Consider the following 27,380-nt stretch of genomic DNA (forward strand, 5'->3'; position numbering starts at 1 on the left):
GCTGTTATTTGAAATACCATTAAGATAGCTTCCAACATCACAGTAACATGCAAGCCACCAGAGTACAACAAACTGACAGTCACCTGTTAGGAGTTGCAAAAAGCTGCCTTGGGTACATTTAGGGGCTAATGAAGAAAGTAGTGTCTTGGGCATTTTTTTCTGTCTCAGGTTTCACGATGCTAATATATGCTAACATATGACAGTTGTGCACTGCATGGTAGATAAAGACTAGAAGTTCAAGAAGCTTTGGAGAGACACAGCAAATTGTGTGATGTTAAAAACCTTAAAGACAAGGGTAAAAAGTAAGCCCACTGGAAAGACAAGCATTTGGATGACTTATGGGAAATATGGAAGTTTGAGAAGTGAGAAAAGCTAGTACGTGGTTATTGGTATATGTTTGGAACATGTGGAGGGAAATCTGTGTTTTTCCTAAAACACTGAAGTAAAACTTAGGGCTTTGAATTTGAAACCTTAGTCACTTTGGGGCTTGCAGAGAAATGTGATACAAAGAGTATTATTTGTCTTGAGGCTGCATTAAAAAAATGGTCTTACCTTATCCTACCCCAGAAACCTTACGAAGGATTTAAATTTTTCTTCGAGGTTTTTTGTTTTCTTTTTAAATGTTTCATCTCATTCATTCAGATCTAAATGGAGGGGAATAACAATGGACTTCAGACATGGTCCTCCTGATGGGTTAGGCTGTGCTTTTTCTGTTGCTGTGGAGGGGATTCCTCTGAAATGATCAAATTTCGGAACCAGGAAATAGAAGACCTAGTTAAAGTTAATCTGTGAGAGAGAGAGAGAGCACAAGAATGAATATGAAAGTATGTTCAAGGAAGTTCAGCCATTGGACATCTTAGAATAATCAATTTGCTTGTCTACTTTTAAAAAACTTTAAAAAATGCATCTTCTTTGTAAAGAAAAATCCGTAATCCACTATTCAAAGGTGACATGTGTTAAGAAATTGGCCATATAACTGTTCAGACATTTTTTATTATGCATATGTTGTGTACGTGCGTGTGTGCGTGAGTGTGTGTGTTATGTATATATAGCCCTGGTGGCTCAGTGATTAAGAGCTGTGGTTGCCAAACAAAAGGTCAGCAGTCCGAATCCACCAGCTGCTCCTTGGAAATCCTATGGGGCAGTTCTCCTCTGTCCTATAGGTTGCTATGAGTTGGATTTCACTCTGCAGCAATGGGTATTTATATATATGTATGCATACTTTTTTTCCTTTTTCCAAAATAACCAATCCCCTATAATTAATTTATGGTATATTGCATATGTGTTTTTGTAAGTTACTTTAAACCTCTTCTGGGTCAAGGTGGAGATAAATAAATATAGAGTTACAGTGTGGTAGAAAAGTAACTGTGGTCCCAAATGTGCCAGCTCTTTTTTAAAAATATTTTACTGTTTCTGGAGAAAATTTACATAGCAAATTAGGTTCTCATTTAACAGTTTCTATACATATTATTCGTGGAGCCCTGGTGGCAAAGTTGTTAAGAGCTCAGGCTGCTAACCAAAAGGTATGCAGTTTGAATCCACCAGCCGCTCCATGGAAACCCAATGGGCCAGTTCTGCTCTGTCCTATAGGGTCTCTATGAGTCGAAATCGACCTGATGGCACACAGCAACAATGGCATACATATTATTCAGTGACATTGGTTAGACTTTTCACAGTGTGTCTGCATTTTCATTATTTCCATTCTGGTTGTTCTGTTTCCATTAATCTAGCTTCCCTGTCGCCCCCTTACTTTCTCATCTTTGGTCTAGGGTAAATGTTGACCGTTAGGAGTATGGTACTCACGGGTGATGTTATTTATTTTAAGAGCCACTGTATCTTTTGGTTGACAGGTGACCACTAGGAGTGGTTTGAATTCCAGGTTTAAAGGATATTCCAGGACGATACTCTCAGGGGTTCCACTAGTCTCTACTGGTTGAGTAAGTCTGGCCTTTTTTAGGAATTTGAGTTTCAATCTACATTTTTCTCCCATTCTATCCAGGACTATCTATTGTGTCCTTGGTTGGAACGGTTGGGAGTGATATCCGGGCACCATCTAGTTTTTCTGGTCTCAAGGTAAGTGAGGCTGTGGTTCATGTAGACTATTAGTCCTGTAGACTAGTTTCTTCTTTCGGTCTTTGGTTTCTTTCTTTTTATTTTGCTCCAGTTGAGGAGACCAGTAGTTGTATTTTAGATGTCTGCTCACGAGCTTTTAAGACCCTAGACACCACTCATCAAACTAGGATGTAGCGCATTACCTTTTTTAAGCTATGTTATGCCAATTGACTGAGTTGTCCTCCCTGTTCCACCTGCCCCAAGAGGGCTGGCTCTTTCCTGATTATGGCTATCTCTTTAAAAAGCTATAGAACTTTACCTGGAAGAAGTTCAAAATGCTCAGATTAACCATTTATTTCCTATCTTTGTCTTACATTTAACATATGACCATATTGGTTTAGTAGAGAATGGAGAGATTGGGGGATGGGGCAGTGAGAATAGTGTTTCAGGAAACCTCAGCTTTATCAGTAGGATCAAAACTCTAAGTACTTCAAGTACTTACAGGTATTTACGTAATGTTTAGTTAAATATCGGTGTACTTTGTTTTTAAAAGATGATGGCACAGAAATACAGATTTTCAAAATAGTTTTACAGAGTGGACTCAAGGTTGATAACTCCCATTGTCAAAGCTTTTCTCTTCAGAAAAATAATTTCCCTCAATATCTTTTAAGTACGAATACTGCTAGTATATTTAAATTTTATTTTGATTTATAAAACTTGAGTTAGATGCCACTTAATGGGAAGAAAGTCAAAGTGTTGGTTTAGGCATGATTACCAGCAAGAGAACATTTCTGATGGAGTTTTAGAAAAACATTGGGATTTGTTTACTATTAGAATCAAGAGAAAGATGTTGTGAAGTAGCTGAGATAGTCATCCACGGCATTTAAGGTCAGATTATTTATGTGAAAATAAGGAGTCTTTAACATTTTAACTTTCATCTGGGCCATAGTAATAAGTCCCAGTAAAACACTGATATTTGTACTTCTTTGCCACAATTAGGAGCAGCCAAATCTTTTGGCTTCAGAGACTACTGTGCAAAATAAAACAAGCTTGAAGAAACCAAGAATCTGAATCTGGGCCCACCATAGTTATGTGCCCAAAAGAAATGACTTTGCCTTTTGAGGTTTCTCCCTGTAGCGTACCCAATGGCAGGGTTTTCAGAAAATAGCCCTTCTGTAAACTTAGAAAAATGAAGACTATATTAAAAGCTTAAAGTTAAGTCTGTCCCTTAGTCTGGATTCAGTTTTTAGTCCAAAGATTTGTTTTGATTCTTGAAGTGCTCTGTTTCCCTAAAACTACTGCATGTATATGGTTTTTATAAGTAGCAGTTAAAAATCACCAAAATGTAACCCCATCCTAATGATGCTGTTGAGTTGCAAACTATATGTTATTGTGATGTTTTAGCTCTGAGGACAAGTAACAAAGGACACCTTTTCCCTATCTGTTGGTCATTTCAAAAAGAAAAATGAGAGTAAAAAGAACAGTTGACATAATCCATATGTTTGTCTATGAGGGAAAAAGAAAAAAAATGAAGGGGAAACTATTAGATCTTAGCTGTGACCAGTCTTTCTATGGAAAAAGATTAATTTGGATGGACTAACTATACCTAAAATTAGAACTGTGGGAAAAGGATTATATGCAACCAAATGCAAAAGATTAACGTGGAAGCATGATGCCTAAGAATTGGGCGCCCTTGAAATAGTCATCTCCGTCAGGCACGTTTGCACAGCGTGGAAGCATGATGCCTGAGAATTGGGCGCCCTTGAAATAGTCATCTCCGCCGGGCACGTTTGCACAGCGTGGAAGCATGATGCCTGAGAATTGGGCGCCCTTGAAATAGTCATCTCCGTCGGGCACGTTTGCACAGCGTGGAAGCATGATGCCTGAGAATTGGGCGCCCTTGAAATAGTCATCTCCGTCGGGCACGTTTGCACAGCGTGGAAGCATGATGCCTGAGAATTGGGCGCCCTTGAAATAGTCATCTCCGTCGGGCACGTTTGCACAGCGTGGAAGCATGATGCCTGAGAATTGGGCGCCCTTGAAATAGTCATCTCCATCAGGCACGTTTGCACAGCTCCATGTAGGAATAGGAAATGGGGAAACAAGAATGATAGCAGTTTAACCAAAGATTTTGTTAATTTGTCGCCTGTTAATAACTGCTTTTATAAAACGTCATCTAGCTTGGATGTGCAGCTTTTTGTACAAGGTGTCGGTAGTAACCTGTAATTTAATACTGCTCATTACTCGTTAGGCGAGGCACTCAGATTCACCTTGTAGGCGTCACACTTTGGTTAGCTTTGAACCTCAGGAGACAAACTTGATTGTGATTGGAAGTCTCTTTTCAAGTCTACAATAATTATTAATTTGCTTCTCTGGAATAGCTAATAGTAGTTGACTAAATGGAGAGATTTAGAGATGTTGCCCACAGAAAAACACGCGTTTTCAAATGCATAAATACTGTGTGTCCCAAAGTGTTGCTTTAGAGGGTGGCATTGAAGAAGCCTACAGTGACTAGATTTAGGTACCAGTTCATATCCATAAATGGAGTGTGAGGTGAGAGAAAGAAAGGGGAGAAAAGCGTATCCAGGAAGATCTCAAATTAGTTGAATTAAATCTATTTCTACCTAATATAATACAAGGCGTCAGTGGTTATTGAGTCTGGGTTCCTCTCCTGTACACCCAAAATTAGTACACAAATGGTTACAATTCCATCTCAAGCATATCTATTAAAAATTGTTGATTACAGTATCATCTTTTAAAATGGTTTCCAGAAACGGTTATGGAGGAAAACTGAGTAGGTTTTTATATTGGGTGAGGTTGGATGTGAGGACAAGATCTTGAGATTGACCTCATCAGGGTGAATTTTGAAAACAGGTTGTTTTAGTCATCTAGTGCTGCTCTAACAGAAATATCACAAGTGGTGGCTTTAACAAAGAGAAATTTATTATCTCACAGCCCAGTAGGTTACAAGTCCAAATTCAGGGTGTCAGTTCCAGGGGACAGTTTTCTCTCTCTGTTGGCTCTGGAGGAAGATTACTTGTTGTCAATCTTCCCCTGGTCAAGGAGCTTCTCAGGCACAGGGGCCCCAGGTCCAAAGGAGGTGCTCTGCTGCTGGTGCTGCTTCCTTGGTGGTATGAGGTCCTGGTGTCTCTCTGCTCACCTCTCTCTTTTATATCTCAAAAGAGATTGGCTTAAGACACTATCTAATCTTGTAGATCTCATCGATACGACTGCCGCTAATCCATCTTATTATATTATAGTGATAGGATTTACAACACACAGGGAAATCACATCAGATGATAAAATGGTAGACAATCATACAAAGGAATTATGACCTAGCCAAGTTGACACATATTTTTGGGGGATGCAATTCAATCCATGACACAGGTTTACCTCCCACCAAACTTTTGCCTTGAATTCTGTAGCAAGTGCTGTCGTAGACTTTGACTTTTAGGCTGTGCATTGAAGGTACCTGTAACTGAAGCTGCTTCTGACTCCCATTCTCTAGCTAGAAATCTTACATTAATTTCCAGATCTTTTGCCAACAAATAATTTGGTTGGTTTGGATGGCTGTATCTAGAATGAAGGACCTTGTGTCCTTCCCCATGTGCCATCAGAGGCCTTGGGGGAGAATTGAGTTCACCTGCATCAGCTAATCAGCAGTGGCTGTTATGCATGTGATTTTTGCAATTGAAGAAAATATTCTGCTCCCTTCCCCTGCTATGGCTTGTTCAATTCCAGTGGGCTGTAATATAAATATTGACCAAAGGAATGAATCAGGGCTTTCCAAACTGTTTTCAATGTTATATACTTCTCTCTCGTTAAAAAAAAAAAAAAGCCACCAAGTTGACGCTGAGTCATCGCGACCCCGTATGTGTCAGAGTAGATCTGCGCTTCGTAGGGTTTTCAATGGATGATTCTTCACAAGCAGGTCACCAGGCCATGCCTTTCTTCCCAGGAGCCTCTGGATGGGTTTGAACCTGCAACCTCTTGGTTAGTGGCGGAGGGCATTAACCATTTGCACCGCCTAGGAATTCCTTTCTTAGTAGAAACTTTCCTTTTTTTCACACTAGAAGATAGAGGCCCCAGTGATAGTTAAGGTTATAGTTCTGCTGCCTTATTCTCATAGAGCCCTGGTGGCACAGTGGTTAAGAGCTCAGCTGCTAACCAAGAGGCCGAAAGGTTGAATCCACCAGCCGCTCCCTGGAAATCCTGTGGGGCAGCTCTGCACTGTCCTACAGGGTCGTTATGAGTCAGAATCAACTTGATGGCTCCGGATTTGGATTTTTTCGTTTACTTTATTCTCATATGTGATGTGGATGATGATGATGATGATGATGATGATACAAGTTCTCTGGCACTTGCTCTGTCAGGCACCGTTCTAAGCGTTTTACATTTATTAACTCATTTAGTTTTCAAAGCAACCTTGGGAGGCAGGCTATTTACAGATGAGGAAACAGAAGGCACAGAGAGGCTAAGTGACTTGACCAAGGTCCTACAACTGGTAAGTGGTAAAGCCAGGGCTTAAATTGAGGCAGTTGGGTTCCAGTCTATACTCCTGACTATTTTTTCAAAGACTGAACACAGTAGGAAAAAAAAAAAAAAACCTAAATCCCTTAAATATTTAGACTTAAAGTTGTAGCTGATATGACAGAAAATCTTTTTTGGCAGGAGCCTAACCGTAGACTCTGAAGAAGTTGCAACTGTGGATGTCATGATTCTCATTTCAGAGCATTAAAAAAAAAAAAAAAAAGTTGAATTTAGTGTGTTCTTTTTGGGTTTTATTTCTTTGTATATTTTCATATAAAGCCTTAAAAACATGCACACACAAACTGCCCTGAGACTTACTAGATAAAATTCTGTTCTTTCAACTGAACTGTTGACCTCTGAACTTGTCTGATGTGTTTACAGAACCTGTTCTGCCCCTTTGATCATCTCAGGCTTCTGTAACTTTATTAAAGATACGGCTGTAATTTAGAAACTTCTCATTTGTATTTTTATGAAACCCGAGAACGTGACATTAGATCAGACCAATTTTCCGATTCTTGGTTTATGATTTTGATGTGTCTTGTGAATTTTAGAAGAAACTACATTTTACAAAGGACTTCTGTTGTGGAATACTTTGCTTTGTCACTGACAGATCACGTGAATATTTTCTTAAGGAAATGTATTTTATAAATCATAGTTTTGTATTTGGGGTATGCTTATACACAAAATTATATTCAAATTTAACTTCATTTTTGGAGTTCAGATTTTTGTGTGGCTAGTGCGCTAAGTAAAAGTGTAAATTTAGGAATTATAGGGTCACTATGAGTTGGCATTGATTCGACGGCAATGGGTTTGGTTTTGGTTTTATCTATTAGAAACACCTTTTAAATGTCTTGAGAGAGAATAATGAGTGGTTAAGGTATTTGGATCAATATAATTAGGAACGCCAAACATTTGCTTTTAGATTATAGTAAGTAAGGTATAAGATAATGGCCTTCCTTATAATTAGGATTTTGCTTGGTATTAAAAAAAAAAAATCCTTTGCCGTTCAGTCAATGCCGACTCATAGCGACCCCATACAGGACAGAGTAGAACTGCCCCATAGGGTCTCCAGGGAACCACTGGTGGATTCGAACTGCTGACCTTTTGGTTAGCAGCCAAGCTCTTAACTGTTACGCTGCCAGGACTCCTTGCTTTGTATTAACACCCTAAAAAATCACCACATATCACACTCAGGATGAAAGGGGAGACTAGAGAAATCTGCAATTTGAGAACAAAAAGCAGAACTTTTTTTCATTCTGCTGAGGAAGAGGAAGGAGAGTCCAAGTCTGGAACTGGGCCTGTTGTGCAAGCCAGAGATTCTAAAACAAGTGGAGGTGCCTAGATTCTTAGTGGGAGTACTCTGAGAACACACATTGCAGACGGTGACATAAGCAGCTCTCCTGTGTGTTCGTATGTAAAGTGCACTGTGCTTTTTAAAAGTCCACCCTGTGAGGGGAGATGTAAATCCAAAATTCTAATCCTTCGTCTTCAGCAACAATCCCGTGACACTTCTTTACAAGATAACTGTTACTGACTCAATTTGGTTGACTGTTTCTAGCTTCCTTAAATCCTGTTGTGGTTTCAGCTGAGTAAAGCATGATTCACTTCCTGCCCTGTAGGGTATAAACCAGCTCTAATTTTTTTTAAGGGTTTAGTCTGGAAGTGGCCAAAGCTGAAGGCATGGAGGCAATGGCAGCTGTTCGAAGCAGTGAGGTTGGTGCCTGAGATTAGAGTGGCAGCTTCTAGCATGACTTTGGAAGGAATTGAACCCAGGCAGTTGTATCCAAGTGACTTGAGTTGTCTTCTGTGTTTCTTTGTCAGCCTGCCCATCCTTGTACTGTAGTGGAATAGATACCCTCTTGGTTTCTGGTGACTGGCAGTAGCCCTGAAATTGCAAGAGGGATATTTCTTGCGTGGTTGTCTTCCCCAGGACACCACGTGAGTAGCACACGAGGGCCAGTTTTAAATAAGGACCTCCTGAACAAGGGCCTATTCCTCTGATTCCCTGGGGGCTCTGAGTGTAGGATGGAGCTGTTTTGAACACACACAAAAAAAACAAGAAATTCAGAATATGGGAATAAAGTATGACTTGATCACTTTGAGCCCAGATGTTCAGAATTTGTGTTGATTGTAACATGGTCTTTTTTACCTTGTGTAAAAGAGTATGATAAACAGATTAACACGGTAAATAAAAAAGGGATCCAAAACTCAAACCCACTGCCACTGAGTCGATTCCGACTCATAGTGACCCTATAGGATAGAGTAGAACTGCTGCCCGGTAGGGTTTCCAAGGAACAGCTGGTGGATTCGAACTGCTGACCTTTTGCTTAGCAGCCATAGCTCTTAGCCACTAAACCACGAGGGTTTCGAATTAGTAAAGATTTGTATATTTAAATTGTCATTTGCACATCCAGTAACTTTGTATATTTCATGGGAAGACTCTCTATATTAAAATCTAAATTTAAAAAGGGTAGTTTGGCATTATAAAAAATAATTCTAATTTTTCAAACGCTTTGCCTAAGTAGTCATTTAATGGCAAGATTTCCCTCATGGAGGTGTTTGATTATTTGTATTCAGTTTTTCAGAAACACTTCAGTTGCATAAATTGAGGGCACTTACTTTATGCTCTTTATCAAGGAGCCCTGGTGGCACAATGGTTAAATGCTTGGCTACTAACTAAAAAGGTTGGCAATTCAAACCTACCCAGTGGCTCCTAGAGAGAAGGACTAGGCCATAAAGATTACAGTCTAGAAAACCCTGTGGGGCAGTTCTTCTTTGTCACGTGGGGTTACTGTGAGGCAGTATCAGCTGGGTGGCACCTAACAACAACAACATGCAGTAGTTTCTAATTCTAAATTAAGGAATCTCTTTTATGTGTCCAGACTCATCAAGAAATGAATTTATAGAACTGCGCTTGAGTCTCTCACTTGCTTTCTTCCAAGCGTCCCTGTAATCCTGGAATCTGCCTAAAGATGGGCAGGTTACTTCCCAGACTTATCCTGGTGCTGGTCTTCTCCAGTCACTGTTTTGTGCTATTGTGGATGTAAACACATTTACTCCTAGGTGTTAATGTGCATACCTAGGTAAAAACTGTCAGGGCTCTTTGGTAGCTATGCAATACTTTACTTGTTTACGATGTTCATTGAGGGCAATTTTTTTTTTTCTAGCAATGTTTTATTTTAAAAGTGAAAAATAAGTGAAAGCATTTGTGGTATTTGAGAGTGAGCGTTTGAGTTTCAGGAAGAAGAAAAGCATGTGCTTGAAAAGGTAAAATGTATTGTTATGGGCTATGAATAACTCTAAAAAAAAAAAAACTCTAAAGCAGTGCTAATTCATGTGGAGGTCTCTGTGGAATAAAATCTTTGCGGAGAAAGTAATGAACTGAAAAATTCCTTTGCATATCTATACAGGACAAATGTTTAGGCAGATTTCAGCAGCTTAATTAGTACATTGCATTGAAGGGAGACTTTATGTGTCTTGCCCCATGGAATGTTATGGCTCCATAGGATGTGAGTTTGGGGCTTTTTATTTAAATGGGACAATTTGCTTATGAGTTGTATAAAGTAACAGTGTTTCTTCACTTAGTACCAGAAAAAAAAAAAGAAAAAAAGGAAATGATTAGAAATTTGAACTCTAACTGCATATTTGATGATATTAAGGGTTGTTGTTAAAGGCCTCTTAGGCATGATAATGGTATTACGGTTATTTCTTTGAGAAGAGACCGTAACTGTTAAAGATAAACCAAAAAAAACCAAACCCAGTGCCGTCGAGTCGATTCCAACTCGTAGCGACCCTACAAGATACATTCTGAAATATTTAGAGATATGAGATGGTGACATGGATTTCCTTTAATGGCATATGCAGAGGGGGAGTGGGTATGTTATAGATGAAACAAGATAGGTTATGAGTTGGTAGTTTTTGAAGTTGAAGGTAGGAGTTCGTTACGTTATTCTGACCGCTTTTCGTATGTTTAAAAATTTCACTAATAAAAAGCTTTAAAACAAAAAAGACACACATACACAAAACTAATTGAGTAGCAATACATTGATATTTTGTCAAAGCTAGTTAAGAAGGGTTTCAAGAGAAGGAGGTGCCTAAAAACATCAGAAGTTTGATTGCAGTGCAGTTATATACAGCTGCATGATTTTAAGAAATTGCAGTTCATTTTACTTAAGATTAGTTTCTGCTTCGGTAAAAGGAAAAAGAACGCTTGCATTTTGGCAACAGTCTTTAGTTCAGGAAACATTTTTTTTAAAGCCCCTCTGTGCCAGGCACTGTTGAGATTTCTGGAGATTCAAAAAAGAACGTGGATACGGGGCCTTGTGGGAATGTAGCTGGTGAGGTTTCTTCATGCCATTGCACGGTATAAAGTGCTCAGGGCGCTAATAGACTTGGAAAGAAATATTATGCGAACACAGAGGTTGGAATGATTTCATTCAACTTTTGTAGGGCAAAAGGAGCGGATAAAGGGCATGGCAGGGTAGACAGAACAGGGAGTTGGCATTTGCTGTGGATCTTGCAGGGTAAGTAGTTTTTCTAGGCAGAGGAGACTGGAAAGCTGTTGCAGACAGAGCAAGCAGCTTGATCAATAACATGAGGGGGTGGCGGTGTGAATGTGAGTTCAGCAAACGTTGGCTAGGGTCAGTGGGTGTGAAGTATGGGGTGGGAGCAGTGGAAGGTGAGGCTGATAAAATAACAGAGAACTTAAAAATAAGATCCCAAATGTGAGTTCTCCCCTGGGCGTGGAGAGCAGCAATACCTGTTAGCCTGAATTTCCAGGTCCACTTCTAAGCTGCCTCTGTAACTTTGGATGGGATGTTCATCCTAGTTTGACTTGGGGGTTTAGGTGTCCTTGCTGTAGTGCCACTTCACTTGTGGTAGACAGGCTGGCGTTTGCGTACAGGTGATGTTTGCTGACAAACAGCATGAGGACTCCCCCCCTCTGCCAAATAGATTGCTCTCATGGTTTTGTGGGAGTTCTTGGTTGCTTTCCTGCTTTAATTTTGAAAGCTAGTGGTGGGATTTGAAGCCCATTCGGTAGGTATGTCCTTGGAACTGTTCACTGATGTAGAATTTGGAGTGTCTGACTCTCTGAGCCAGTAGGAGGTAGTCTGTCTGGCCTCCTTGAAGACATACTCTCCTTCTGCTCAAACTTGGGGTCAGCAGCAAGAAGCCAGAACGACTTCTGAGCAGAGGTGGACTTTTACTACGAGGCTAATGAAGCTTGAACTCAGGTGCCTTTGTTTGCACAGCCCTTTACAAAATTCTAAAAGAGGCCCTAGACATTTTTGTGTAGTCGTGCTTTGTTTTGTATTAGAAATTTTTATTTATTTTTCTTAAAGGACAGAATGTCAGACTTAAGGCGTCACAAAACCTGACCCTGCCCTTGCTTCTGAGCATTGTATGGAAGGTCGCCAACTCCCTATGCTTTATTTTTTCTTTCTGGGGAAAAAAAAAAAAACAGATAACAGTATTTTCTACTTCACAGATCAGTCACATATCACGTATACAACCGTAAGTAAAAAGGAACCAGAATCTGTTTACTGGGCAAGTATATTACAAATTAAATGTGATAAATGACCCAGTACCAGCCCAGGAAGGAAAGGAACTGATAACCCCTCCTCACGGTTCCCCTGGGTGGGCTCTACTGGTTCTGAAAAGCGTCTTTGCTAAGTTTGGCACTGTCCAGGGAAGCCTGCCCAGCATGCTGTGCTTCGTCTCCACCATTCTACAGTATTGCTTTGGAACGCTCATCAGCCTATTTTCACCTTTCTTCTCTCTTGATCATAAGTTGCCCCATTGCTTTCATAGCCCAGGCACGTGTGACTAGACGTGAAGCCAGTTCTGATGTCCCTGGGAGAGAGTGCGTGAAAAAGGCTGCTCTGCACCCGTTGGCTGTTTTCTACAGATTGACCAGTTCTATATTAAACTGACTCTTATTTTTACATTGCTTCTTTTAATGTATTTGCATCATAGCCTTGGAGAACATCATGTCGACATATTATGTTTAAAAATATAGACTAGAGCCTGACTTGGAGAAAAGGCTACATTCGTGGGCTGGGACAGGGAAAGTACAACATAGGCCTGGAAAGTAGAGAAGTACTCAAAGAATCAAAAGGACACAAGAGCCAGCTTGATGCGCTCTGTCTTAGTCATCTAGTGCTGCCATAACAGAAAGACTACAAGTGGATGGCTTTAACAAAAAGAAATTTATTTTCTCACGGTCTAGTAGGTTACAAGTCCCAATTCAGGGTTTCAGCTCCAGGAGAAGGCTTTCTCTCTGTGTCAGCTCTGGAGGAAGGCCTTTGTCCTCAGTCTTCCCCTGGTTGAGGAGTTTCTCAGGTTCAGGGACCCCATATCCAAAGAACGCACTCTGCTGCTGATGCTGCTTTCTTGGTGGTATGGGGTCCCCTACTCTCTGCTTGGTTCCGTTTCCTTTTATCTCTTGAGAGATGAAAGGTGGTGCAGGCCACACCCCAGGGAAACTCCCTTTACTTTGTATCAGGGAGGTGACCTGAGTAAGGGTGTCATTACAATCCCACCCTAATCCTCTCAACATAAAATTATGGTCACAAAATGGAGGACAACCACACAATACTGGGAATCATGGCCTAACCAAGTCGACACATATTTTTTGGGGGACCCAATTCAATCTATGACAGGCTCCCACTGACCAAACAGAATTTGAACATTAAAAATAATAGATTATAACCAGTTTGATAAAACTAGAATCCCCAAGTTTATGTGAATATAAAAATTGAATAATAGATAGGAAGAAACAAAAGTGTTTATAGTGCCAACTAATCAATATAACAGGAATGATAGAGTTACAAAGTCATCACTGTGTGATTAAGACTGGTAGGTGATACTTTGAAGTGAAACTGGATGTTTACATAGTCTCAAAGTATCTTTCCCACAAAATATTTAATAATTACAAAGGCAAAAATAGTAAGTGTATAGTAGAGAAACCTGAAGGATCCCACCTTAACCCAATGATCCAAGATAATATCACCAATATAGAGACAAACCAACACCATGTGCCACTTGATATGATGTACTGAGGACACGGCAACACTTCTGTTCGTAACCTGAATCTAGTCATGAGGAAACATCAGATAGACCCAAATCGAGGGTCATTCTATAGAGGAATGGACCTGAAGTCTTCAAAAATGTCAAGACCAAGAAAACAAAGAATGGCTGAGGAGGCCAAGGACTGGGACTACAGGAATAGACAAGCCGGAAGTGGGAGAACAAATATTTCCACTGTGTATTGGTTGTGAGAGCTTATGGATTCCTAAAGAGGAGGTTTCTGGCCCAGTTTTCAGAGTTTTCTTTTCAAATAAGGTGGTGTAATAGAGAAGATCCTTTTAAAAGAAGGCTTAAGAAGATAGTACTGTTGGTAGCCTGTTACTTTTGGTAGGCTGCACTAACATATGATGACTTCCTTCTTCATTTAAGTTGAGTCTTCTCCCGAAGTGAGGGAAACAAAGCTGCAAGAATCTATTATAAACCTCTAGAATGCGGAAATTTTAGTGTTGTTAACCATTATGAAAAAAAGAACCAATCTGCAAAAATGAACAACTTTCTTCAGTTTCCTTCCAAGAATACTCATAAGTAATTAAGTAGATCAAATACACATTTTTTACAAAGTACACTTCCTAGTTTCTTAGCTGAATTCCACCGCTACCACCAGCGGCTGCCGAGTAAACTCTGACTCAGGAACGTCCCATGTGTGTCAGAGTACAACCATGCTTCATAGGGTTTGTTTTCTTTCTTCCTTCCTCTCTCCTTCTTTCCCTCCTTCCCTCCCCTTCTCTCTCTCCCTTCTTCTCTTTCTCCCTCCCTCCCTTTCTTTCTTCCTAAATTTTGATGAAAATATACACAACAAAACATATGCCAGTTCAACAATATCTACATTACGATTCAGTAACATTGATTCCATTCTTCAAGTTGAGCAACTGTTCTCACTACCCATTATGAAATTATTCCACCACCATTAATGTAAACTCAATGCCTCCTAAGCAAAAACTCCCCCCTTGCACCTCCCTCCCGCTGCCAGTAACCACTAACAACTTTTGGTTTCCATGTATTTGCTTATTTCATATAAGTGAGATCACACAGTACTGGTATTTGTCATTTTTTGACTGACTTATCTCACTCACCATAATGTTTTCAAGGTTTATCCATGTTGTGGCATTTATCAGGACTTTATTTCTCTTTATGACTGAGTGATATCCCATTGTGTGTATACACCACATTTTGTTTATCCTCTCAGCTGTTGGTGGACATTTAGGTTGTTTCCACATTTTGGCTATCATGAAAAGTGCTGCAGTGAACATTGGTACGTTCTGGCTTTCACGTCTTTTGGGTATATACCTAGGATTGGGATTGCTGGGTTCCATAGTGTTTTCAATGGCAGAGTTTTTGGAAATAGATCCCTGGCCTTTCTTCTGAGGCACCTCTAGATGGATTTGAACCTCCAACCTTTGGTTAGCAGCCAAGCACATTAACTGTTGGCAGCACCCAAGGACTTAGTTGAATGAGAGCTGAGACACGTGGAGTGGTCATGAGTCAGAGTTTACTCGGCAGCAGCTGGTGGTAGTGGTGGGATTCAACTAGGAAACTAGGAAGTGTACTTTCAGTAAGTGCTTCTTCGATCTACTTCATTACTTACGAGTATTCTTGGAAGGAGATTGTCAAAAGTTGTTCATTTTTTCCTAATGTTAACAGCACTGATTAAAGTTTCTACGTTCTAGAGATGTATAATAGATACTTATGTTATAGCTTTGATTTGTTTCCCTGACTGTGGGAGAAGACTCAAATGAAAAAAGAAGTCATCCTATGTTCGTGCAGCCTACCAACAGTTGAATTTAACAGGTCTCATTCAATTTTCTTGTTCTCTACCGGGTGAGACAGGAAATTTCCTTTTCCAATGGCGACTTGAGTTTTCCAGCTCTGTTCTGTCAAGACATTAATATTTATCTAGCCCTTGTTAACCTAAATGATGTTTATGAAACCCCACCGTAAAAGGTAGGAGGACAAAGCTGGGATGACTAAGTGAAATTCACAAATGATTACATGAAATTTTTCCATCAGAGTTTTTTAAGTTGGTCAAATTGGTCATCGGTTTGCCATTTGGCCAGAGAAAACTGAACGTCTGTGTTTGCAAGTATCTATATGTGTAGTGTCCTATAGAAAATTATGAAACTATTGACTTTTTTCTTTAGGAGACTCAGATTTCAACTCATAATATCTTTTTCTGGCTTCTTCTGAGACCTGCTAATGAACAATAAGGTGGCCAGTGGGTCATCAAGAGAAAGGTAAAAGGACCTGCGCTGCGCTTAGCCACCAAATAATTAAAACGGCTGTTAGAAGCCTTTGATTAATCAAATTTTCCATGTTTGTTGTACAATGTATATAATGCCGTGTTTAATGTATAGTACAGGTAATACCAGGTTTATAACTATAATGTTTTGACAGCTGGCTAAATGTTTTATGACTGGGGTTTTTAAGATTTAACCATAAATAAAATATTTTGGGTTTATTCTGACAGGTATACAAATACTAACCTAAGAGTTGATTATTTATACTTAAAATTACACCACTTTTTTCTTTTTGTGGATTGATACTTATTCTGTCATATCAAATTGCATATTTTATCTTCTTAGGAGTATTTACTGTTAACCACAAAGCTAGGCATCATTTCATGTAACTTTCTTGGCAGTTAATGAGTGGACAATTTCAATGAAAACGATGTTAAAGGGTGGAGCAGTCTTACCAAAAGGTGAACCACCTGTACCTGCTGGGTTATCTTTCTCTGTGGCCTTTTGTCCAGTTTTGTTGTTTAGTTGGCTTTTAAAGTCCACGTGACTTTTGACTCTACTGTTAAATTTAATTACTCTTTCCTGTAAGCGGTTTTCTCCGTAGTTTCCCACAAAGTGTTTGCTGGTCAGAATTCACTTTTTTAATGCTGTGCGAATGAGACTTTCCTCATAGACAAGGTTGAACCCATCGCTAAGAATGTGTAGTACTGACTCCCAACAGCCAGGCAGTCAAGTATCCATTTTTATTACTAGAGTGTGGAGGAGAGTGTTTGAAGAATACTGGAAAAAATGATTGTAGAAGTGATCATATTGAAGCCTCTGCTTATTCCTGATTTCTGCCCTTTTTGCCGTGAGCTGCCACACAGTTTGGTGTTGCCGGGACGGCCACATACTACAGTAGGGTGGTCATTTACCTGTGCAAGGGTTACAGTGGTGGTAATGGAATGGCTTTAGAATAGACCCAAATTGAGAAATTTTACAGGCTAATGTCCCTACTGGAAACCCTGGTAGCGTAGTTGTTAAGTGCTGCGGCTGCCAACCAAAAGGTCAGCAGTTCGAATCCCCATGGGGCAGTTCTACTCTGTCGTATAGGGTCGCTATGAGTCGGCATCGACTCGACGGCAGTTGGTGGGTGAATGCCCCTACCCAAATTAAAAAAAAAAAGTCTGAAGATGGTACCTGGTGAGCTGGAGGTGTTTATGTGTCCCTCTTGCTGGCTGGCATGTTCCCCAGCCGCAAAGCGACAGTTCAAGCACAGTCGGCTACAGTTTATACCAGTTACAGCCTCCCCTTTCTCCCACCTACTCCCCTTCCCACTTAAGATTTCTTTTAGTTTTTGCAAAGCAGCCATGTGAGAGGAATAAAATAATTTTGAAGAGCATTATATGGTGGGAATTTTGATGATGAGTGGAAGATGGTAATTACTCTCTTCCATTAGACTCAGTGGCTTTGGACAGATAAGCCGCATTGAAACGTGTGACCAGGGCATGGGATCATGGATTGTCTTTCACTGTTGTCATGGTGACAGTGATGCAGGTGGCCTGTAACTGCCGGGCTGTCAGATCTTATACATCAAACGGGTGCTAAGTGAAAATATGTTAGAGGCACTGGGGCGGGGGGGGGGGGATTGCCAGCCGTGTTTATAGGATCAGCTGGAGAAAAGCTAGCCTAGTTGAAGAAAAAATTTCCATTAAAAGCTCTAGGTGATTCTGAAGAAGTTGGAGTTTTTACTTTTTATTAATAAAAGTGGACTTTTCAAAGGAGAAAAAAAAATGTTTCTGGATGTTGCATTGCTGCTTGCACCCGTATAATTAACGCCGTGCCTTTCTGCTTGCCCTTGGAGCTAATGTGATCATGCAGTGGCTGCAGAAGTGGCAAGGAGGCACTGTGTGGTCTAGAAGCTTTGCTCGGGGGCTTGGGAACCAGTTCTGCACACGGAAAGAGGTCTGAGTCCTTTTTCCAGAGAGCTTCACTGAATTTTTGCTAGTAAGAAGTGGCAAGAAATCATTACCGTAGAACCCTAATGGAGCCCTCTACATAATACATAGAGTATGGAGTTATATCCTGTTATGCCTTTTTGGAGTGAATCTATGTGGAAGTAGGATACATTCAAACGTGGGGTGGTTCTCTTTGTCAAGTACAGTTTGCAAACCTCTTTTTTCTTCCTTTTCTTCTTCTCTTTTTCCTTCAAACTTGATAAATGCCTCGAACTGAGACCTTCAAGTACTAAGCGAAAGTAAGCATAACTTGTGTGCTGCCTGGTCTTAAGAAGTTGAAGCTAGCTTTCTAGTTCTCATCTAACCACACTACCTTGGTATAATAAGAAGTATGTATGCTTCAATCTCCATGTTATATTTGAGGAAAAGGAGGTATCGTTGAGTTTAAAAAGAAGTTCCCTGGGCGGGACAGTTTGTTGTCAGGCACAACAGATGAGGCGGTGGGTGCTTCATGGCACGGCTCTGACAGTGTGGCCCCATCTTCTGATATTTTACCTGGGGTGCCTTCTTTGACATATTACTGAATATTCAAGTCTAAGGTAACAAGAGTAAGTGAAATTACCTTTTTATACCATTGGAACATAATTGATCAAAGTATTAGGGATTCAATTTAATTCAATACATGTGTATTGAATGTGTACTAAATGGTGGGTATTTTGCTTGATACTGGTATTCAGGAGGAAGTAGAGTCAAACATCTGTTGAGCACCTAGTATGTGTTAAGTAATTATTTAATCCTCACAATACTCTTGCAGAGAAGAACCTTGACAAAACCAAGATTCAAGTGTAGTGTGTCTAACTCCAGACTCCATGTATTTTTTTTCCTACCATGTGTTTTCAAGAGATGTCCAAGAGCAGCCTTGCCTTCAAGGAGCTCACAGCTTCGTTGGAGACCCAGGGAAGGACTTAATGATTACAGTACAGCTTGTTAAGTGCTGTAATAAACATATGCACCAAGGAGTACAAAGCAGGGGCTTGTAACTCCCCAGAGGAGCTCATGGTGGGGCTGGTCATTAAAGCGTGAATACATAATTGGGAGGTAGATGAAGAGGAAAGGGAGTTACAGGCTGAGGAGCCAGCATGAGTAAATGCATAGAAGAATGAGACCATGGCACCCATTCTGGAATGGCAAGTGTATATGTGTGGTCGAAAGTGGTGATTCTCTAGAGTTTGCATAGGCTAAGCCCAGTGTGTATTCTGTTATGTACGTGATTTGGAGTTCAAAGATTGTGGTGGTTAGTGATGGTTCTCTTTTAAGTCCTTATAATCTAGAGATTGATGACTTCCATGGTACTTCCCGGTAGATTTTGTTTTCTTTTTCTCATCATTTTCTCTCAGTGGCTTCTCTTATCTCAGAATATATGTTTGCTCAACCCAACCATCATCTCTTTTTCATCATCCACATCAAGAGGCCTCCTCTTTACCTCTGTGTTTCGATCCATGGTCTTTCAGGCCCTAAATAAAAGGAAATATTTTAGACAGAACAGGTGGAGAGTCTGGTCATTTGACAGTTCCAGACAAGTCGTTTTAAATGATTAATATGAGGAAGACTTGTACATTCGAAGAACTTGATATGGTGATGGCTCTTCAGCTTTAAGCCCAAGTAGCTGCTTAAAAACTAGATTCTGAAAGAATAAACCAAAACAAACAAATAATAAAGCATCAGATTTAATTTTTGTGCTAAATGTAAACCAATTTTTTATTGCATAGTTTAATACGTAATGGAGATTTTGGTCCTCCAATCAATAATTTTAATCAATTCTCTTTTTATCTTCTTAAACCTAACTTCCTGATTAACGAGTTTTATTCCAGAAATTATCCTCAGGATTTGCTAAGCCTTGCCTGTTTTAGGAGGAGCCCTGGTGGCACAGTGGTTAAAGTGCTCGGCTGCCAACCAAAAGGTTGGCAGGTTGAACCTACCAGCTGCTTCATGGAAGAAGGATGTGGCAGCCTGCTTCCGTAAAGATTTACAGCCTTGGCTGTTCAACTATCGGGCAGTTCTACTCTGTCCTATAGAGTGGCTACGCGTCGGAATCGACTTGACGGCAGTGGGTTTTTTTGGTTGGTCTATTTTAGACCCCCTAAAAGTTAATTACCCTCAAGCTGTGATTGGTTGTCAATATTTTACAAATTGTTCAGGTGATTATAATAAAAGAAATTGATTATGATAGCAACGATTAAATCTGTATGCTGTGCTGAACTGTTGTGTTAATAAAAAAAATCAAACCTGGTGCCGTTGAGTAGATTCCAACTCATAGCGACCCTATAGGACAGAGTAGAACTGCCCCACAGAGTTTGTAAGGAGCACCTGGCAGATTCAAACTGCCAACTCTTTGGTTAGCAGCTGTAGCACTTAACCACTATGCTACCAGGGTTTCCGTTGTGTTAATATAAGACTTCAAATCCTTGTACTTGAGAGGTATTTGGAAATACTGATTTTTGTGTGTGTGTGTGTATGGGCAAAGAAACCAGAATCTAAGATCACAGCTGCATAGGAAGATTCTTCTTGACTTTTACAGCTCATGTGTCTGCACACACATGCACAAGCACACACCCATATGTATACTTCAGCTGCCTTGGTATTCCTAAGACTAGTGGAATATAGCACTTGACCATGTGTCTCACTGTAAGGAAATTTACTCCAGAGACCAAAACTGGGGCTTACGATAGTTAGGAGCAAGTAGAAAGAAAAGGATATTTCTGTGCCAGCCTTACCTACAAGGGGGAAATATCTAATCAAAGGGTAAGGCTTTGCAAGCAGCAGAAAATGGAAAATTAATTTGGGTCTCCTCTTCCCCATTCTTTTTACCTGTCTCGGGAGGGGTTCTTCCCCCCCACCCAAGAAAAGTCTGGGTTTTTTTTCAATGAAATGTCCTGAAATAAAGATGGCAAGTAATTCCTAAGGAGCCCTGGTGGCACAATAGTTAAGCCCTTGGCTGCCAACTGAAAGGTTGATGGTTTGAACCCACCCAGCGGCTCTGTGGGAGAAGGACCTAGCTATCTGCGTCAGTAAAGGTTGTTGTGTGCCGTTGGCTCCGACTCATAGTAACCGTATGTGGCAGAGTGGAAATACCCCATAGGGTTTCTTAGGCTTTGATCTTTACGGGAGCAGATCGCCAGGTCTTTTCTCCCGTGGAGCGGCTGGTGGGTTCGAACTGCCGACCTTTCAGTCAGCAGCTGAGCACTTAACCATTGCCCCACCGAGTTTTCCTTCTGTAAAGATTTCAGCCTAGAAGACCTTATGGTGCAGTTTACTGTTACTTGGAAGCAGTATGAGTCAGCATCAATTCGATGGCACCTACCAACGTTGATACACCATGATGCAGACTCATAGGATTACTAGGAAGTAGTTTTAAAAGTGGGGTTAAGAGCACGAAGGTGGAAAAACCATGCTAGCAAATTTAAAACCTGTTTCTTGAACTTGTAAAGCTATTGTTGTTAGGTGTCATGCCGTTGTGGCGATTTCGACTCCTAGCGACCCCATGTGACAGAGTAGAATGGCTTCATAGGATTTTCTAGGCTGTGATCTTTGCAGGAGCAGATCTCTAGGTCGTCCTGCCTTGGAGCCACTGGGTAGACTTGAACCACCAACCTTTTGGTTAGCAGCCGAGTGCTTAACTGTTTTACCACCAGGGCTCCATTGTAAAGCCATAGCCACCTCATACGCATTGATTTCAGCATCAGTGGCAGTCTCTCTGTCACTTGCCTGATGTGTCCTGGAAGTATTGACCAGACTGTGGAAAAGGCTTTTGTTTTCTTCCTCCATGTTCCCCACAAGCAGCTTCCCAGAGTTACATGTTTACTTATTTATTTGTCAATGAAACTATTTAAATGAGCATCTGCTTGTTATACTTTATCAATACTGCACTTTGTGAACAAGAAAAATGAATCTGGTCTAACTTGAAAATGCCCTGAAGGGAGTGATCGTGTTTTGTCAGGCGGAGACAGGGCTAAGCCGTTGAGTCTTTTCATGTTTAATTCCTATTATTAATTCCACAAGGTCCTAGGATGTTCTGTAAGGATCCTTGACACTTACCTGTACTTAGGTTAGCCCTGAAAAAGTAGAGCAGAAAATGCAGACTTGAGAATTTGAAATGGGATGTCAGGCTTAGTTGCTCATGGAGCCCCTGGATCCACCCCTGGTTAAACCTAGTGTTATAATTGTTTTGGTCACAATTTTTAAGTGTTTTTTCCTCAAGTTATAAAGAAAATGGTTTTATCTAAGAATATGAACTAGCTGAAAATGACAGGATACACTATTTTCTCACCCAGTGAGGGAGTTCTGAAGGAGCCCTGGTGGTGCAAACGGTTAAGCGCTCAGCTGCTAACTGAAAAGTTGAAGGTTTGAAACCACCCAGCAGCAGTTCCACTGGGGAAAGATCTGGTGATCTGCTCCCGTAAAGATTACAGCCTACAAAACCCTATGGGGCAGTTCTGCTCTGTCATATGGAGTCACTATGAGTTGGAATTGACTTGATGGCACTCAACAACATGGAGGGAGTTATGGTGGTGGTGATGGCTTTGACAGGGGAGAGGGCCCTTATGTGATCAGCTAAGTCACAGAGTTTCAGGTCAAGGACCCCTGAACATACTCCCACTAAGCAGGGATTCTGGTGGAAATATCAGGGTTATCTTTTACTAATTACATAAGCACTCTGGATTCTCTACACCCACTCAAAGTTTACAGAGAAAAGCTGAGAAGACCTTGAATTAGTATCTCAGCTGTTAACAGAGTATTAATACACACACGTTAAGATATACATATGTAATTTAAAATACCTTTATTTGGTTAAAAAAAAGTTTTATAATGATGCCTCAATTCTTTTACTTAAGGTACTGTATTTATTATTATTGGTTTTTAGTTCAAATGAGCATTTGCATTTAAGAATAAAGGTTAAAAAAAACAAACCAAGCCCATTGCCACTGAGCTACAGAATAAAGTAGAACTGCCCCAAAGAGTTGCCAAGGAGCGCCTGGTGGATTCAAACTGCCAACCTTTTGGTTAGCAGCTGTAGCACTTAACCACTATGCCACCGGGGTTTCTGGAATAAACATTACTGACATGATATATACAGTGGTTTTCGTTGTGTGCCGTCAAGTCAATTTCTACCCATAGTGACCCCATGTGACACTGTAGGACTGCCCCATTGGATTTTCCAGGCTACAGTCTCTATGAGAGCAGATCACCAGGTCTTGGTCCCATGGAACCCCTGAGTGGGGTCAAACCATCAGCCTTTCAGTAAGCAGCTGAATGAGTAACCGTTGCTCCCCCAGGGCTCCTTGTCTACAATGGTACATAGGGTATTTTTACTGGGAGAAAAATAGTGGAGAAATATTATTGTTTGAGCCATTTCCTGGCCAGTAGGATGGGCTGGCTTTTGAGCCAAAATTTGACCCCTGCTGTGGTGAAGCTGATAATGCAGCTTTCATGTTAATGTCGTGGTAGCCCACCAGACTGAAGGTGAAGCAGAATTCTTACCTCATTCGCCATGTCTCAGGGTTCGCTTGTAAGGCTTGGCCATCTGTGCTCGTACAGACCGTAGGAAGGGGCTCTAAGGCAACGGGCAACGCAGATTTCATCTGTTCCCAGGTTGCATCAGCCCTGCTGTGCTTCATATTTGCTGTAGAATGATTCACATAGACGTTTGATTTTTTCACATCTTTTTAAAACAATACAACGGCATGTCTAAATGCTTGATATAAAGTTGTATCTCCCATATGCTGGTTTAGTTCTGTGTGAAAGCAGAATTTCAGATGAAATGTTCTTAATGTAGAAAAGAACCTCAGCTCTCCGTCAGAACCAAAACAAACACGCACGTGAACAACAACAATAAAAAAGAGTTCCAATTAAGATTTTTGGAACATAAACATGCTGCTAAATCTACCTAACCATTCTCTGCTGGCAGCCACGCTAAATTATTGTTCTTTCTTAGAAGGAAAATCCAATAGAGTTGAAAGCTTGTGCTTTATAAATATAAGAGGCTTCCTTGCATTATCTGAAAGAGGGAGAAAAACGTGCCTTGCTTTTTTGGATTTAACATGTTTTGGCTAATTGGAACATCTATATTAATTGTACTTAGGAGCTATGTAGCCCTCTAAGAGTGTCTTTGAATTTTTTTATTACAAAAGTTTGGTGAAAAATTCTAAATTGTATATTATTTTGTAGTTTTGCAAAAAAGTCTACCACTGCGCTGTACCCTACCATTGGCTTTTAGCAGGAGAGCAAGCATTGGCTCACAAGACTTTCCAGCCCATTTGAGAGAAAGATGGGGGAGCTTCCTGCTGCTACAACAAAGCGGGTATCATGAGAGGAGGGAGGGGAAGCTCCTGGACATGGAAGGATAGGTTTGGTATGAGCTACATTTCCTGCCATGCTAAGCGTCAGTTTTTTTCTGGATTTTACACTTGCCTTTTTGCTATTTTAGCTTCCCCTCTCTCTCTTTTTTATTTCCATACTGTGGACTTTACTTCCTTAACCAAAACCCAAATTCACTGCTGTGGGGTCAGTTCCAACTCATAGCGACCCCATAGGGTTTCCAAGGTTGTAAATCTTTACGGAAGCAGACCACCACATCTTTCTCCTGCAGGAGCCACCGGTGGTTTGGAACTGCTAAACTTTTGGTTAGCAGTCGATCGCTTTAACCACTCCGCCACCAAGGCAACTTTATATTGCCTTAACTTTTTGTAATTATGTAATTATAGTAGATAACTAACAACCAGTTGCCTTTGAATTGACTCTGACTCGTGGTGACCTCATGTTCGTCAGAGTAGAAAGAACTGTGTTCCATAGGGTTTTCAATGGCGGATTTTCCCGAAGTAGATGACCGGACCTTCCTTCCAAGGCACCTCTGGGTAGATTTGAACCTCCAACCTTTTGGTTAGCAGCTTAGCATGTTAACCGTTTTCACTACCCGGGAACTCCAGTTGTAATCGATAGCAGGGCCGTTTTCTGTGGACGCAGAGTTAGGCGATGGTGGGACAGTGAAGCACCACAGACAGCTATAGGCTCGATCACAGGGAAGTAGCAGGATGGTCGCACCAGCTCCACTGCTTACTAGCTTCGTAATTTGGGGAGAGTCTTGAAACCTCTCTAGGCCTCAATTTCCCCATCTTTAAGATGGGGTTAGAAATCATTCTTACTTTTTATGGTTGTTGTATAAGATAAATGAGATGATCCTTGTAATGCAGTCATCAGTAGACGCCATTGTATATATGGAGGAGTTTATGTACACAAAGCTAGTGTTTATTTTTTTAGTAGCCAACTTTTTCTGCTGAGTATGTAACATTATAACAACACAAATCATTCCATATGTAAGTTTGGGGTTTCCCACATTTTGCCTGACTGATGACATGGTGCAGATGATTTTGGGGGGAGGGGTTTCCAACACATTTCTCACAGTTTAGGAAGCTAGAAGTCCAAATTCAGAGTGCCAGCTCTAGGGGAAGGGTTTCTGTTGCTGTCAGCTCTGGAGGAAGGTCCTTGTCTTCTTTCAACATCTGTGGGCCTGGCATTCCTTGATCTACATGTGCCTTGGCATCACTTTTCCCTTGGGTCTAGGAGGTTCTCAGTGCAGGGACCCCGGATCCAAAGGACGTGATCTGCTCCCACTTGTTCTTTCTTGGTGGTACCGAGGTGTGTCCCTTTCTGCTTGCTTCTCTCTCCTTTTATCTCTTGTAAGATAAAAGGTGATGCAGGCCACATCCCAGGGAAACTCCATCAGATCAGGGATGTGACTGGAGTAAGGGTGTTGCATCCCACCATAATCCTTGTTAACATGACCTAAGCTTGCATCATTAACATAACTGATAGCTCACTCCCAAATGAGACCATAACCACAGGTGTAGAAGCTAGAATTTACAACACATCACAAAATGGAGGACAACCACACAATACTGGGAACCATGGCCTAGCCAAGTTGACACATTTTTTTTTTTTTTTGGGACACAGTTCAATCCATGACATTCTACCCTTTGGCCCCCTAAAATCCACGTCCTTCCCACATATAAAACACTTTTACCCCCCATCATATTGTCCTGAAAGTCTTAAATCCCCCTCAAAGATTAGTTGAATTCTCCATGTATTTTAGTATTGTTTTATTTGCTATACTTTAAAGGAAAAAAAAAAAAAAAGGAATTTTAGCAAATGTCAAACAAATGCTCAGCCGACCTGGCACGTGGAATTGCATCTACTAATTCAGGCGATTTCACATGCTAGAATCTCATAGCTGACTTGCATTTTTCCTTCATTATTCTTTTGGCCAAGGAACTAAAGGTGTTCTAAACCCGTAATGTCATTTTACTGCCAGTTTATACCAATTTGGAGGTATCAGATATGTTTCTGATAGTAGACATTGAATATCTAGACAAGTGAAGGCACAAAAATTTCTTCCTCACACGTGGGTGGTAAAGGAATGAAATGTAGGGTCTCCTGGCTTCCTGGGCAATATTCTACTTGAGTGTTCCTGAGATTATCTGTTAGCTACATCTGCCCAAAACTTATGACAGACGGGTTTTCTCTTTCTCAAAGCAAAGAATAGAGCTTAGATTCTGTACCTCCTGATCTTCTAGTAAAATGTTCTTTACTAAGATGTTGTTGTTGTTGGGTGCCGTCAAGTTGGTTCTGACTCACAGCGACTGTGTGTACAACAGAACAAAATACTGCCCATTGTTGCAGTCACTGTGTCAGTCCGTCTGGTTGAGGGTCTTCCTCTTTTTACTGACCCTCTACGAAGCATAATGTCCTTCTCCAGGGACTGGTCCCCCCTGATAACATGTCCAAAATAAGTGAGATGTAGTCTTGCCATCCTTGCTTCTCAGGAACATTCTGGCTGTACTTCTTCCAAGACAGATCTTTTCTTCTGGCAGTCCACAGTATATTCATTATTCTTCACCACTACCATAATGCAAACGCATTAATTCTTCTTCTGTCTTTTTTCATTGTCCAGCTTTTGCGTGCATGTAAGGCAATTGAAAATACCATAGCTTGGGTCAGGCACACCTTAATTCTCAAAGTGACATCTTTGCTTTTTTACACTTTGAAAGGGTCTTTTGCAGCAGATTTGCCTGATGCAATGTGTCATTTGGTTTCTTGACTGCTGCTTCCATGGACGTTGATTGTGGATCCAAGTAAAATGAAATCCTAAGATGGCAGTCAGTAAATTCAATAATCAGGCAGATAGTATTGAGCACTCACTGTGTGCTACACATATCCTGTGGGATAAAAGCTGGAGTGGTGAGACAGGGGTGCTGTCCTCAATGAGCTGATAGTCTAATTGAGATGATGAGAGATCTCTGAGGCTCCAGGACAGTTGGACTTGTAATACATATTTCTTTAAGATAAGTTCAGTTTCCTTCAACTTCTCTTGACAAATAAGAGACTTTTGGAAAAGTATTGTGTTGGGCAGTGTAGGATGCTGACCCAGAAGTGATTAGGATGATGTTCTGAGCCAAACGTGATTAGGTTACCAGCTGCCGTCTTA

The 27,380-nt window shown here is 40.7% G+C and overlaps 1 protein-coding gene across 3 annotated transcripts in view; it reads left to right on the plus strand.

Moving 5' to 3' along the window:
• Nucleotides 1–27,380, plus strand: part of LOC126076683 (mastermind-like protein 3) — a 377,776-nt gene that overhangs the window by 49,209 nt on the left and 301,187 nt on the right. The window contains exon 2 of one of the 3 annotated variants that reach the window (XR_007517584.1): nucleotides 2,000–17,525. The exons of the other annotated variants lie outside the window; for them this stretch is intronic. The gene's annotated coding sequence lies outside the window, so the exon portion shown is untranslated. Of the gene's footprint in view, nucleotides 1–1,999; nucleotides 17,526–27,380 lie in introns of those variants that run through there. 3 annotated transcript variants of the gene reach the window in all.

The sequence above is a fragment of the Elephas maximus genome, chromosome 5, assembly GCF_024166365.1.
Source record: "Elephas maximus indicus isolate mEleMax1 chromosome 5, mEleMax1 primary haplotype, whole genome shotgun sequence".
NCBI classification, from domain to species: Eukaryota; Metazoa; Chordata; class Mammalia; order Proboscidea; family Elephantidae; genus Elephas; species Elephas maximus.